Consider the following 11322-nt stretch of genomic DNA (forward strand, 5'->3'; position numbering starts at 1 on the left):
TCAAAAAAAAAAAAAGAATCTCTCGAGACCATAACCCCCTTGAAGGTGACAGTACAGCTTTCCCTGGTTTGCATCAGCCTTCTCTGGTTTCTGTTTTGGGTAATTATTCTGTCCCACCCTCTCTCTTCTATCCCACTTTCCTTGCCAAAAGAAGAGTAATGGATAGGCAAATACTTTTCTTTTTCTTCAAATGCAAAATACATTTTTTGGTTTGAGCCAATAAAGTAGACAAACTATGCATGAAATATTACACTCAAGGTAGGAATATAATGCATGCTTATCAGAAAGTGATACAAATCTTGTAAGATTACTAAGGGATCTCTAACAGGAAGAAAAAAAAAGCTGGGTGGGGGGGCAGGCAGAAAGCCAGAGGTGTGTGTTAGCAGTTTACTAAAGTTATACTGTGAGGAAAAAAATCGGTCTGAAGAACTTGTTTTATTTATTCAACCAGATAATCACGCTGGCTCTTAAACATTTAGATGCAAACACAGAAATAAAGGTATTTGTGAAGTCAGACTTGCAATTGCCAAGAAGTAGAAGAGAAAGCCAATTTAATCTCTGCTACCTGTATAAGTCCTAAGGGAAAGATGAGCTCATGAATGCATATATAGAGATCATTACAAGGCCAAATTAAAACACATTAAATATGGAAGTCGGAAGTCAGATATAAACCCCTGAGGGTACCCAGTATAAAAAGGGTAGTTCAGGAACAGCCTGAAACTTTAAAAGGAAGGGGAGAACCTAAGATCCTGGCTAGCTGGGGAAAACAGTTACTAAGCACCTTCAAGGAAAACGCCTTACAGAAAGCTTGGTGTTTTTCTGAAAGCCCTAGCACCTTAGCTGATCTAAATGAATGCAAATTTAGGAGGAGGGACTTGCTTTGTCCTTCTATTTGTGGTCTCCTTAGGCCCTGGACCTGAGAGGCTTCGATGATTGTTAGCTGAGTTGGATTGAGCTGAAATAAAGAGGCAAAAGTCCTAAATCATCTATTGAAATCTTCTCTAAAGGTAAGTTTTATTTATTTACCATTTGTTAAATGGTATTATTACTTAGTAAAGTATATGCATTGTTTAAAGAGTTAGACATTTTTTAAAATACTTCATTTGGGGGTAGCAATGTCTTCAGGCATATAGAGATAGAGCAGAAGTGACAGACATGGCCCGACATAGACACCAGAAGTATCATAATTCAGGAGTGAGCCATTCACAAATCCTTTGCTGTATTTATTGAATTGGAATTACCAGGGGACTCAATGGGAACAGAAGTAAAAACATTGAAGACCTTAAAATAGAATGAAATGGTTATCAGTCAAAAGGAAGAGATATGTAGATGCACAAAAGGAATAGGAAAAATGAATTAAAATTGAGAAAATGCTGAGACAATGCAAAACATTAAAAATGGAGAAGCAGGAACGAGAAGGAAATTTATGTGCTTAATCCAGTCGGTTAAGGGACCACAATGTGGACAACAGATTGTACATAGGAGTCAGTTGGAGATAGTTCTCCAAAATAACTTAAATGATTGAAAAAGAAACGTTTACATTCCTAAAATTGAGCTCATGTAGACATTTCCTTTTATAGAAAGCAACCATTCTAAAGGATGTTGAAAGGAGAACCACAGAAGTAAACTGTAAGAATGATGGAAGAAAAAATTTACAGAGTATAGGTGCACATTATTAAAATTTCAGGAATGTCTATTTACTGTATCATGAACAAAATAAAGAAAAAAAATCTTAATAGAAAGAGGGGTGGCACCTATGGCTCAAGGAGTAGGGTGCCGGCCCCATACGCTAGAGGTGGTGGGTTCCAACCCAGCCCCAGCCAAAAAACTGCAAAAAAAAAAAAAAAAACACTTAATAGAAAGAAATACCACTTTTTTTTTTCTTTTTCTTTCCTATAATCTCAAAAGTGGACCTCACCAGGCATGTTTGAATAGAGATTAACTGATTACCGGCTAGTGGGCTCAGGATCACAAGCATACTCATCCTGGATAATTCTGAAATAACTTTAAATTCTCAATTACTCAACGTTAGGCAAAGGCATAATGTTAACGTGAAGAAAACTACAAACCGTACCCTCTTGGAATTCTGCATGTCTTTAACTGAAAAGAATTATTAACAATTGTCTTTAACAATGCAAAGGCCCACATCCAATTCTTTCAGTAGCAAATTATGACTTGTTTTAAAAGTAAAAACAACTAATTTCGGATTATAATTTCCATTTTAAAAATAAGGCATTGAGAGTCTAAATCTAAGACTGGTGGCTCATACCTGTAATTCTAGCACTTTGAGATACTGAGGCAGGACTGCTTCAGACCAGGAGTGGGAGACTAGCCTGAGCAAGAGGGAGACGTTTCATCCTTGCAATAAAAGATAAAAAGAAAGAAAAAAAGGAAAAAAATTATCCTGCTCAGTAGTGCATGTCTGTAGTCCCACTTATAGTACTTGGGAGGCTAAGGTAGGAGGATCACCTGAGTCCGAGAGTTGGAGGTTGCAGTGATCTATGACGAACCACTGCACTCCAGCTTTGGTAATAGAGTGAGACTCTGACTCAAAAAAAAGCTTTATTCAGAGTTTTTTTTTTCCATATAGAGAAACTAAAATGAAATAGGAGCAAAATCTAGTAAAGAAAGATTTTATTCATGCCAGTGGTCCTAGCACTGTGGGAAACCTAGAGCTCAGGAGGAGGATCCTAGAGGATCCCTTGACCTCAGGAGTTCAAGACCAGCCTAAGCAAGAGTGAGACTCTGACTCTACTAAAAATCAGCTGGACGTGGTGGCAGGCAACTATAGTCTCCCAGCTACTTGGGAGACTGCGCATGGGGAGGCCCAGCAGGAAAATTGCTTGAACCTGGGAATTGGAGGTTGCTGTGAGCTAGGCTGATGCCAGGGCACTCTAGCCTGGGTGACAGAATGAAAAAGATTTCCCTTAGCTTTTGGACTTTTGGTCTAAAGAACTGGACATCAGGGTATAAACTTCCTAAAACTGTAGTTGGATTTTACTCTGCTTAGTTGGGTTCCATCTTGTGTTTGCATTTTTTTTAAGTGATCCCATATTTAGGATCACTTATGCTATGAAAAACTTTGTGCTTACTTTTTTTCTGTTATTTGTGGAAAAACAGAAATATTATCCACTTTGCCTTTAAGGTAAAGATAAGCAGGCCTGGTGCTTGTCTTTGCCTGTAATCCTAGCAAGGTGGGTGGATGGCTTGAGCTCAGGAGTTCAAGACCAGCCTGAGCAAGAGCAAGATACTGTTTCTTTTTCTTTTTTTTTTTTTGAGACAGAGCCTCAAGCTGTCCCCCTGGGTAGAGTGCCATGGCATCACAGCTCACAGCAACCTCCAACTCCTGGGCTCAACCGAGTCTCCTGTCTCAGCCTCCCAAGTAGCTGGGACCACAGGCGCCTGCCACAACGCCTGGCCATTTTTTGGTTGCAGCCATTATTGTTGTTTGGTGGCCCGGGCTGGGGATTTGAACCCGCCACCTTAGGTGTATGTGGCTGGCGCCTTAGCCGCTTGAGCCACAGGCGCCGCCGCAAGATACTGTTTCTAAAAATAGCTGGGCATTATGCCCTGAGGCTGTAGTCCTAGCTACTTGGAAGGCTGAGGCAAAAGGGTCACTTGATCCTAGAGATTGAGGTTGCTATGAGTTATGACGTCATGGCACTGTACCCCTGTACCGGGGTAACAAAGTAAGATTCTGGCTCAAAACAAAACAAAACAAAAAGTAAAGACAAGCAAATGTCATTCAGTACCCAGCTTTCTTGCTCTTTTGGTTGTTACTGTTTGTCATTTTTTTAGACTTTACTTTTTACTGTATTGTATTAATGAGTAGATTTTACTTTTTCTGTGGGTACTTAAGTCGATACTGACAATGATAAAGATACTTGCATATGCTTTGAGAAAGCAGTGGGTGAGCATGTGCCTGTAATTTATTTATTTTTTTTAAATCAACATTTATCTCTTGCACACCTATTTGGAAGCACGCATCTAGCATATGAAGGCACATTCTATGCCACACAAAAAGAGGAGTGATCAGGGCCAGGCAAAGTGGCTGACGCCTGTAAATCCTAGCACTCTGGGAGGCTAAAGCTGCTGGATTGCCTTGGCTCATGGGTTTGAGACCAGCCTGAGCAAAAGCAAGACCCCATCTCTATATGGCAGGCACCTGTAGTCCCAGCTCACTTGGGTGGCTGAGGCAAGAGAATTGCTTAAGCCCAAGAGTTTGTAGTTGCTGTGAGCTATGATGCTACAGCACTCTCCCAAGAGTGACAAACTGAGACTGTGTCTCAAAAAAAAAAAAAAGAACAGTGACCAACCTTTGTCCTCAAGGAGATTACCATCTATTTTAACTCATTTTTGTTCTTGCCTGAGCAGTAATGAGATAAAATGGTTTGGTGTTAGAAAGATTGGACACCTTTTTTTCTTCAAGCCCGGTATTTCCACTTATGAAATAAAGAAGTTAATTTTTATTTACCTATTTATTAGTATATACTCATAGGGTACAAGTACAATTTGCTACATTGATATATTGAAGGAGATATTAATTTTTAGCTTATAGAACTATCTATCATGAGGGTTAAGTGTAGTGTTGCGTATAAAACATTTAACACACGGGCCCTAAATTCTTAGTTCTTCATCCCTGTATCTATTATTTAAATCTAATGCTCGGGTTTAACATAGTCCATTATGGTCTTCATTAACTTTGGTCTAAGTTGTTTGGTTTTTTTCATTGCCTACACCGCCACCCCTTAGGATCTCTAAATCAATTTCTTAAATGCAGCCAGGTTGTAACTGGCAGTATTTTGGTAGTTAATGAGGCAGCAATCTAGTGGCTGAAAATGCAGATGTGAAGCAGGAACGCCAGAGCATGACTCTTAGGCCCAGCTGAATCTTTCCAAACATTCCTCACCAGTCACAGCCTCCCCACAGCTGGGAAGTGCCTGCAAGAAGAACAGAAGAAAGGCCATCTTGGCCGGCGCCTGTGGCTCAAGTGGCTAAGGTGGCAGGTTTGAATCCAGCCCCGGCCTGCCAAAACAACAATGATGGCTGCAACCAAAAAATAGCCAGGCATTGTGGCGGGTGCCTGTGATCCCAGCTACTTGGGAAGCAGAGGCAAGAAACTTGCTTGAGCCCAGGAGTTGGAGGTTCCTGTGAGCTGTGATGCCACGGCACTCTACCCAGGGGGATAGCTTGAGGCTCTGTCTCAAAAAAAAAAAAAAAAAAAAGAAAGGCCATCTTGCTCCTAAAAAGTCTGGAGGAAACAAGTGGCTATAGGGATTTGTTTTGCCCTAGTTCTTAAAAAAAAAAAAAAAAAGAACAAGCAAATTATATCAGGAGCCTTTCACTATCAATAAACGTTAGGACTTATTGCCCTCTGCTCCTTCCTATCTACCAGAGAAAACGCAAAGGAAAGTCCACGCGAGTGCCTCCCTCCGTGCCTGGACAGCACTCTGGCTCTGGCCTGCCCTCATTTACCATGCTTTTGAACAATGTGAAAAGTAATCTTGGCTCGGCGTTAGGGTGCCGGCCACATGCACAGGGCTGGTGGGTTCCAACCTGGCCTGGGCCTGCTAAAACATTAATGACAACAAAAAAATACCCAGGTGTTGCAGCAGGTGACTGTAGTCCCAGCTATTTAAGCCCAAGAGTTTGAGGTTGCTGTGAGCTGTGATGCCATGGCACTCTACCGAGGGCAACATAGTGAGACTCTGTCTCAAAAAAAAAAAAAGGAAAGTAATCTTTAAGTCAAACTTTAATTCCCCACCTAAAACCCAGATAACTGATTACTTCTTTATCTTCCTGGTCACCCTGTAACACTCTCTCCCAAAAGACAATCAGAGTAACCCTACAACCTTTGAGGAGACAGGTGATTATCTATAACCAAGAAATTCTAAAATGTAGCTACTAGTTTTCTGGGAGTCTATAATTCTTTCATTCCTTTCCTCTTCCTACATTCCATGCCTAATGAGAGATGGAACATTAAAGGAAAAATAGGCTTGGCGCTCGTAACTCAAGGAATAGGGTGCCGGCCACATATACCGAGGCTGGTGGGTTCGAGCCCAGCCAGGCCTGCTAAACAACAATGACACCTACAACCAAAAAATAGGTGGGTATTGTGGCTAGCGCCTGTAGTCCCAGCTACTTGGGAGGCTGAGGCAAGAGAATCACTTAAGCCCAAGAGTTGGATGTTGCTGTGAACTGTGATGCCACATCACTCTACTGAGAGCGACATAGTAAGGCTCTGTCTTCAAAGAAAAAGAAAAAGAAAAAAAACCAGTTTTTATTCTTTCAATCCTTGGGTAGAGGTTATTTTTCTATACTTTTAAAAGTGAGATGATCTCTTTCACTTTTGTTGAACCCCTTGCAATCTTGGGAATGGTTTTCTAACTTTATTTCCTCCATTGTGAATTTTCTTTATATCTTTATTGAAATTTTAAACAGCAAAAATAGCATACATACAAAAAAATGCACAAAGCTTAGGTATGTAGCTCAATGAATTATTATTTATGTTTATTTGTTTTGAGACAGTCTTACTCTGTTGCCCCAGGCAGGATAGCATGCCATGGCATCAGCCTAGCTCACAGCAACCTCAAACTCTTGGGTTCAAGTCATCCTCTGCCTCAGCCTCCCAAGTGGCTGGGACTACCTGCACCTGCCACAACACCCAGCTCATTTTTCTATTTTTAGTAAGCATGATGGTCTCTTTCCTCAGGCTGGTCTTGAACTCCAGAGCTCTCCTGGTCTTCCCACCTCAGCCTCCTAGATTGCCAGGGATATAGGCGTGAGCCTCTGCACTCAGCCTCAGTGAATTTTTATATATTTATACACCTGTATACTTCACTCATAAAAACCTAGAACATTATCAGCACACAAATGGCTCCCTGGTACCTTTTCTCAACCAGTAACTCCTCCCTTCTTAGGAAACACTTCGCCTGATTTGGAACCTCTTGTAAATAGTCCCATAAATTATGTGCTTTCACGTATCAGTAATTCGTTCTTTTGTTACGTAGTGTTTCATTGCATGAATCTGCTGCCATTTATTCTTCTTTGATGAATATTTGTGTTGTTTCCATTATTGGGCTACTATAAATTAAGCTGCCCTGAATATCTCCAGGGTGGATTCCTAATTTTTCATGCCAGTTTCCTGTAGAAATTTTGATAAATAGAATTCTGGAGGAGGTGTATAGCTGCCCAGCTAATCTAACTCCATGTTAGTTCTTCTGGTTACTTTGACACCATAATTTAAAAGAAGTAAAAGTCCTGGCTCGGCACCTATGGCTCAAGTGGCTAAGGCTCCAGCCACGTACACCCAAGGTGGCGGGTTCAAATCCAGCCCAGGCTCGCCAAACAACAGTGATGGCTGCAACCAAAAAATAGCCAGGCATTACAGCAGGTGCCTGTTGTCCCAGCTACCCAGGAGGGTGAGACAGGAGACTCGCTTGAGCCCAGGAGTTGGAGGTTGCTGTGAGCTGTGATGCCATAGCACTCTACCCAGGGGGACAACTTGAGTCTCCTGTCTCAAAAAAAAAAAAAAAAGAAGAAGTAAAAGTCCTATGTCCCCCTAAATTTTCAAACAGATAGAGAAGGAAGCGGAAGGAAGGAAGGAAATGTTAATATAGTACCTTAAACTCATAATTCCCATTTCTTAAGAGACATTTTGGCAGTAGCTAAATAAGTAATGCTACATAGTTACAGACTTTTTCACCTCACTTTGGAAATACTTCATGCCCTCTAGAAGTTATTTAAAGATCTTTGTCATATACCTTTAAAAAGTGATAAAATCACAGCGTCCAGTCCAAGTTCCAGGGCTAAGATCACAAGGCAGTTTGGTTGACTTTGAACATTTTTTCTGAAAGGATTTGTTGTTCTTGTTGTGTCGTTGTTGTTGCTGGTGTTTTAACTTGGTAAAGACGCCAAACTCTGGAACAAATCCCAGGGAAGCTGAGGAAAACAGTGAAGTGCACCTCCCAGTGCTCTGTGGTTCGTGCCACGTTAAAACAATCTTCACTGCTGACTGTTATCTTTTGATTCCTTATTCCACTTCCCCTAAATTTCTGTCTTTGTTGTTCATTTATTTTGCTTCCCCATATGTAGAAAGTCATCAGACACTCAAGTTTGTTTCTTTGAGCCCTAAAATCTAACACATTAATAAAGTAACTAATTACCAAGACACTATCCCTTTCCAATTTTTATATAGTAGATCATCTAGGAAACTGGCTAATTAAAATAATCAGTGCATAGTAATTAGCAAATTATTTGCTCAGCAGTTTATTTTTTGTTACATAGACTTTACTTTCTTTCTGTCATTAAGATTAAGGAATTTTTTTAAAAACTTGGGAGTGTTGGCTTATTTTATTTATTTATTTATTTGAGACAGAGTCTCATTCTGTCACCCTGGGTAGAGTGCCCTGGCTTCGTAGCTCATAGCAATCTCAAACTCTTGATCTTAAGTAATCCTCTTGCTTCAGCCTCCCACGTAGCTGGGACTGCAAGTGCCGCCACAATGCCCAGCTAGTTTTTCTGTTTAGTAGAGATGGGGTCTCACTCTTGCTGAACTTGAACTCCTGAGCTCAAATAGTCCGTCCACCTAGGTCTCCCAGAGTGCTGGGGTGATGGGTGAGAGTCACCTTACCAGGCCTGGCTTATTCTCAATTGTATTCTTATTTGTTAGTTACAGGAAAAAAACATACAGGAGTTCCCAAAAGTTGTCCAAAAATAGGAAAAATGGGAAATTGTAGCTAAATATTCCTGTATTTATAAAATATTCATTACACAATTTTACAAAATATTCTCTCCGTGTAGCCACCTCTTTGTAAAGAATGTTTTCTAAATATGCTTCTATGATGAATGTTTCACCTCCTCACCCATGTCTTTTTTTTTTTTTGAGACAGAGCCTCAAGCTGTCCCCCTGAGTAGAGTGCCCGTGGCATTACAGCTCACAGCAACCTCCAACTCCTGGGCTCAAGCGAGTCTCTTGCCTCCGCCTCCCAAGTAGCTGGGACCACAGGCGCCCGCCACAACGCCCGGCTATTTTTTGGTTGCAGCCATCATTGTTGTTTGGCGGGTCTGGGCAGGGGATTCGAACCCACCACCTTAGGGGTATGTGGCTGGCGCCTTAGCCGGTTGAGCTATAGGCGCCAAGCCCTCACCCATGTCTTGGTCATAGTTTTATTTTGAAGCAGAGTGGAATCTATAGGCCAAAGTTGAGAGAGAAAAGATACATATTTGTATTGCAGGACAGTGACTGTAGAAACGTATCTAGATAATAAGGACATCAAAGGCTTGGACTTGATTACATTGCTCGGAAGGACATTTGTTAGTCTCTTGAGTTTTCTTGACAAACATCAGCATTTACTCCTGGGAAGAGCTGCCTTTCTCTGTCCTAACCAAATTCCAAGGCCAATTCCAAGGCTTTCCTTAAAATGTGCTTTGTGTCACACTGTTGGGAAATAGCGCTTTGTTGGCTCTATAGTTCTGTGCTCAAAAAGGCTGAAGTGATAAAATTATAAATTGTGATTGTAATGGGGGCAGAAAAAAAAACCCACCCTAGCTAGGGCTGGTTTTGAATTCCTGCAATCGCCTTTAACTGGTTCAAGATTTTTCATTCAGCATTTATGACTGGCTGTGAGGGAAAAGGAAAAACCTGTTGATACAGCTCCTTTAAGGACTGTGGGTTTCAAAACAACTCTCCCGGTAGCGCACATTCCTATGGTGGGAGGCAGAGGATGAACTGCCTCTAAGCCCTTCATTCAGAGAAGGGGAAAGAGACAGAACTTCCCTCCCAACCGGCGAAGTTAAGCATATCCTGTAAGTGGGTTGATTTTGCTATAGAAATCCAAATTCTGTTCCTGGGAGCCATGAACAATACTCTCACCTCGTACCCTTGTGTTCCTGCACCCCATCCCCATCCCCATATTCCTTAGTTCACTGCTGGGAAAATAGTTCTTGCTCAGAGATACCTTTTTTCTCTTTGATGGTAGTAATTTTTTTCTCTTTCTTTTTAGCTCAAAAGCAGAGCCCCCCCCCCCCATATTTCTGTGCCTTGTCTAATATAATACATTTCTTTTTTCTTTGTTACTGTGCTTGTGCACATCTTAAAAACAAATGGGAACTTTGTATCAAAACAAATGCATGCTTTATAAAATCATAAAGGAAGAGTGTAGCTGTTCTCAGTGATTGTATTCTTAGAACATTTTAAAATGTTGACAGTGCTTAGAATTTCTTTTTAATAACATATTTAAAAACTTCTAGAAACTCATTTTGTGAAGTTTTTGATTTTTGCTCTTATGGATTGTTTCCAAAAATACCTAGTGTGTTGTCAAAATAATTAGGTATAGTTTAGTGAAATGGAAGTTCAACAGATTAATGCTTTAGTCTGATTTTTCATTTGTAATTAATCAGTTGTAGTTATCCACAGAAGTGATTTTATATAATATGTCAACAGATGTAGATGAAAACATGACTCAGTGCAACAACTTAAAAAAGAATAACAGATCATATGAAAGTTGTGGGAGCAAGAGAAAATGGTTATTGATATTAATAATTCTTTGAAAGCCACATTCAACTAGTGCCATTTTAAATTTCATGTCTGTTGTCAAATTCTTTAGCCATGCAGAGAAACAGAGAACATCGGTGCTGTTCCTACTCTTGTGTCCTGATTTCAGCTGTCCTAAGTAGTCAGAGTCAGAACTACCTAGCTACAGTCTCTAGTTGGACGAATAACTGCTCTGAGTCATCCACGCTTTTATCTTGTGAGATCATTCATGCTATGAGCAATGACATCAGTTTTCCAGGAGGCTAGCTGGCTAAGAGTAAAGATAAAGGCCATGGGAAGCACATAACAGATGAAGTGAGAGGACTTAGAATAGCATTTGATACATTGTAGGGCTTGATAAGTATTTCTTGGGTAAAAGCCTTCCACTGCCTCCTTTATGCCAGTTCTATCTTTGACCAGATCATCAGGGAGTAAGTTTTCTTTTTTGTTTGTATTGCAGTTATAACCCTGGCTTTAAAAATATTGTGTGACTTTACATTGCCAAAATTAAACAAATAAGCTTTAGCCATTCAAGTTCTCCACATGTTTATAACTTAATTTGCAATATACCCTTTCAATTTTGCTTAAGGGAGATGTAGAGGAGAGTCGCTATTCCAACCTCCCTTACCCACTTAAATGAGAGCGGGGTTGTATGTTAAACTTTGACATGGGATACTTTAGTGGCTCAAAGGAATTTTTTTTTTTTTTTTGAGACAGAGCCTCAAGCTGTCCCCCTGGGCAGAGTGCCATGGCATTACAGCTCACAGCAACCTCCAACTCCTGGGCTC

The sequence above is a fragment of the Otolemur garnettii genome, unplaced genomic scaffold (genome assembly GCF_000181295.1).
Source record: "Otolemur garnettii isolate 467f Iridium unplaced genomic scaffold, OtoGar3 scaffold00100, whole genome shotgun sequence".
Classification (NCBI taxonomy): Eukaryota; Metazoa; Chordata; class Mammalia; order Primates; family Galagidae; genus Otolemur; species Otolemur garnettii.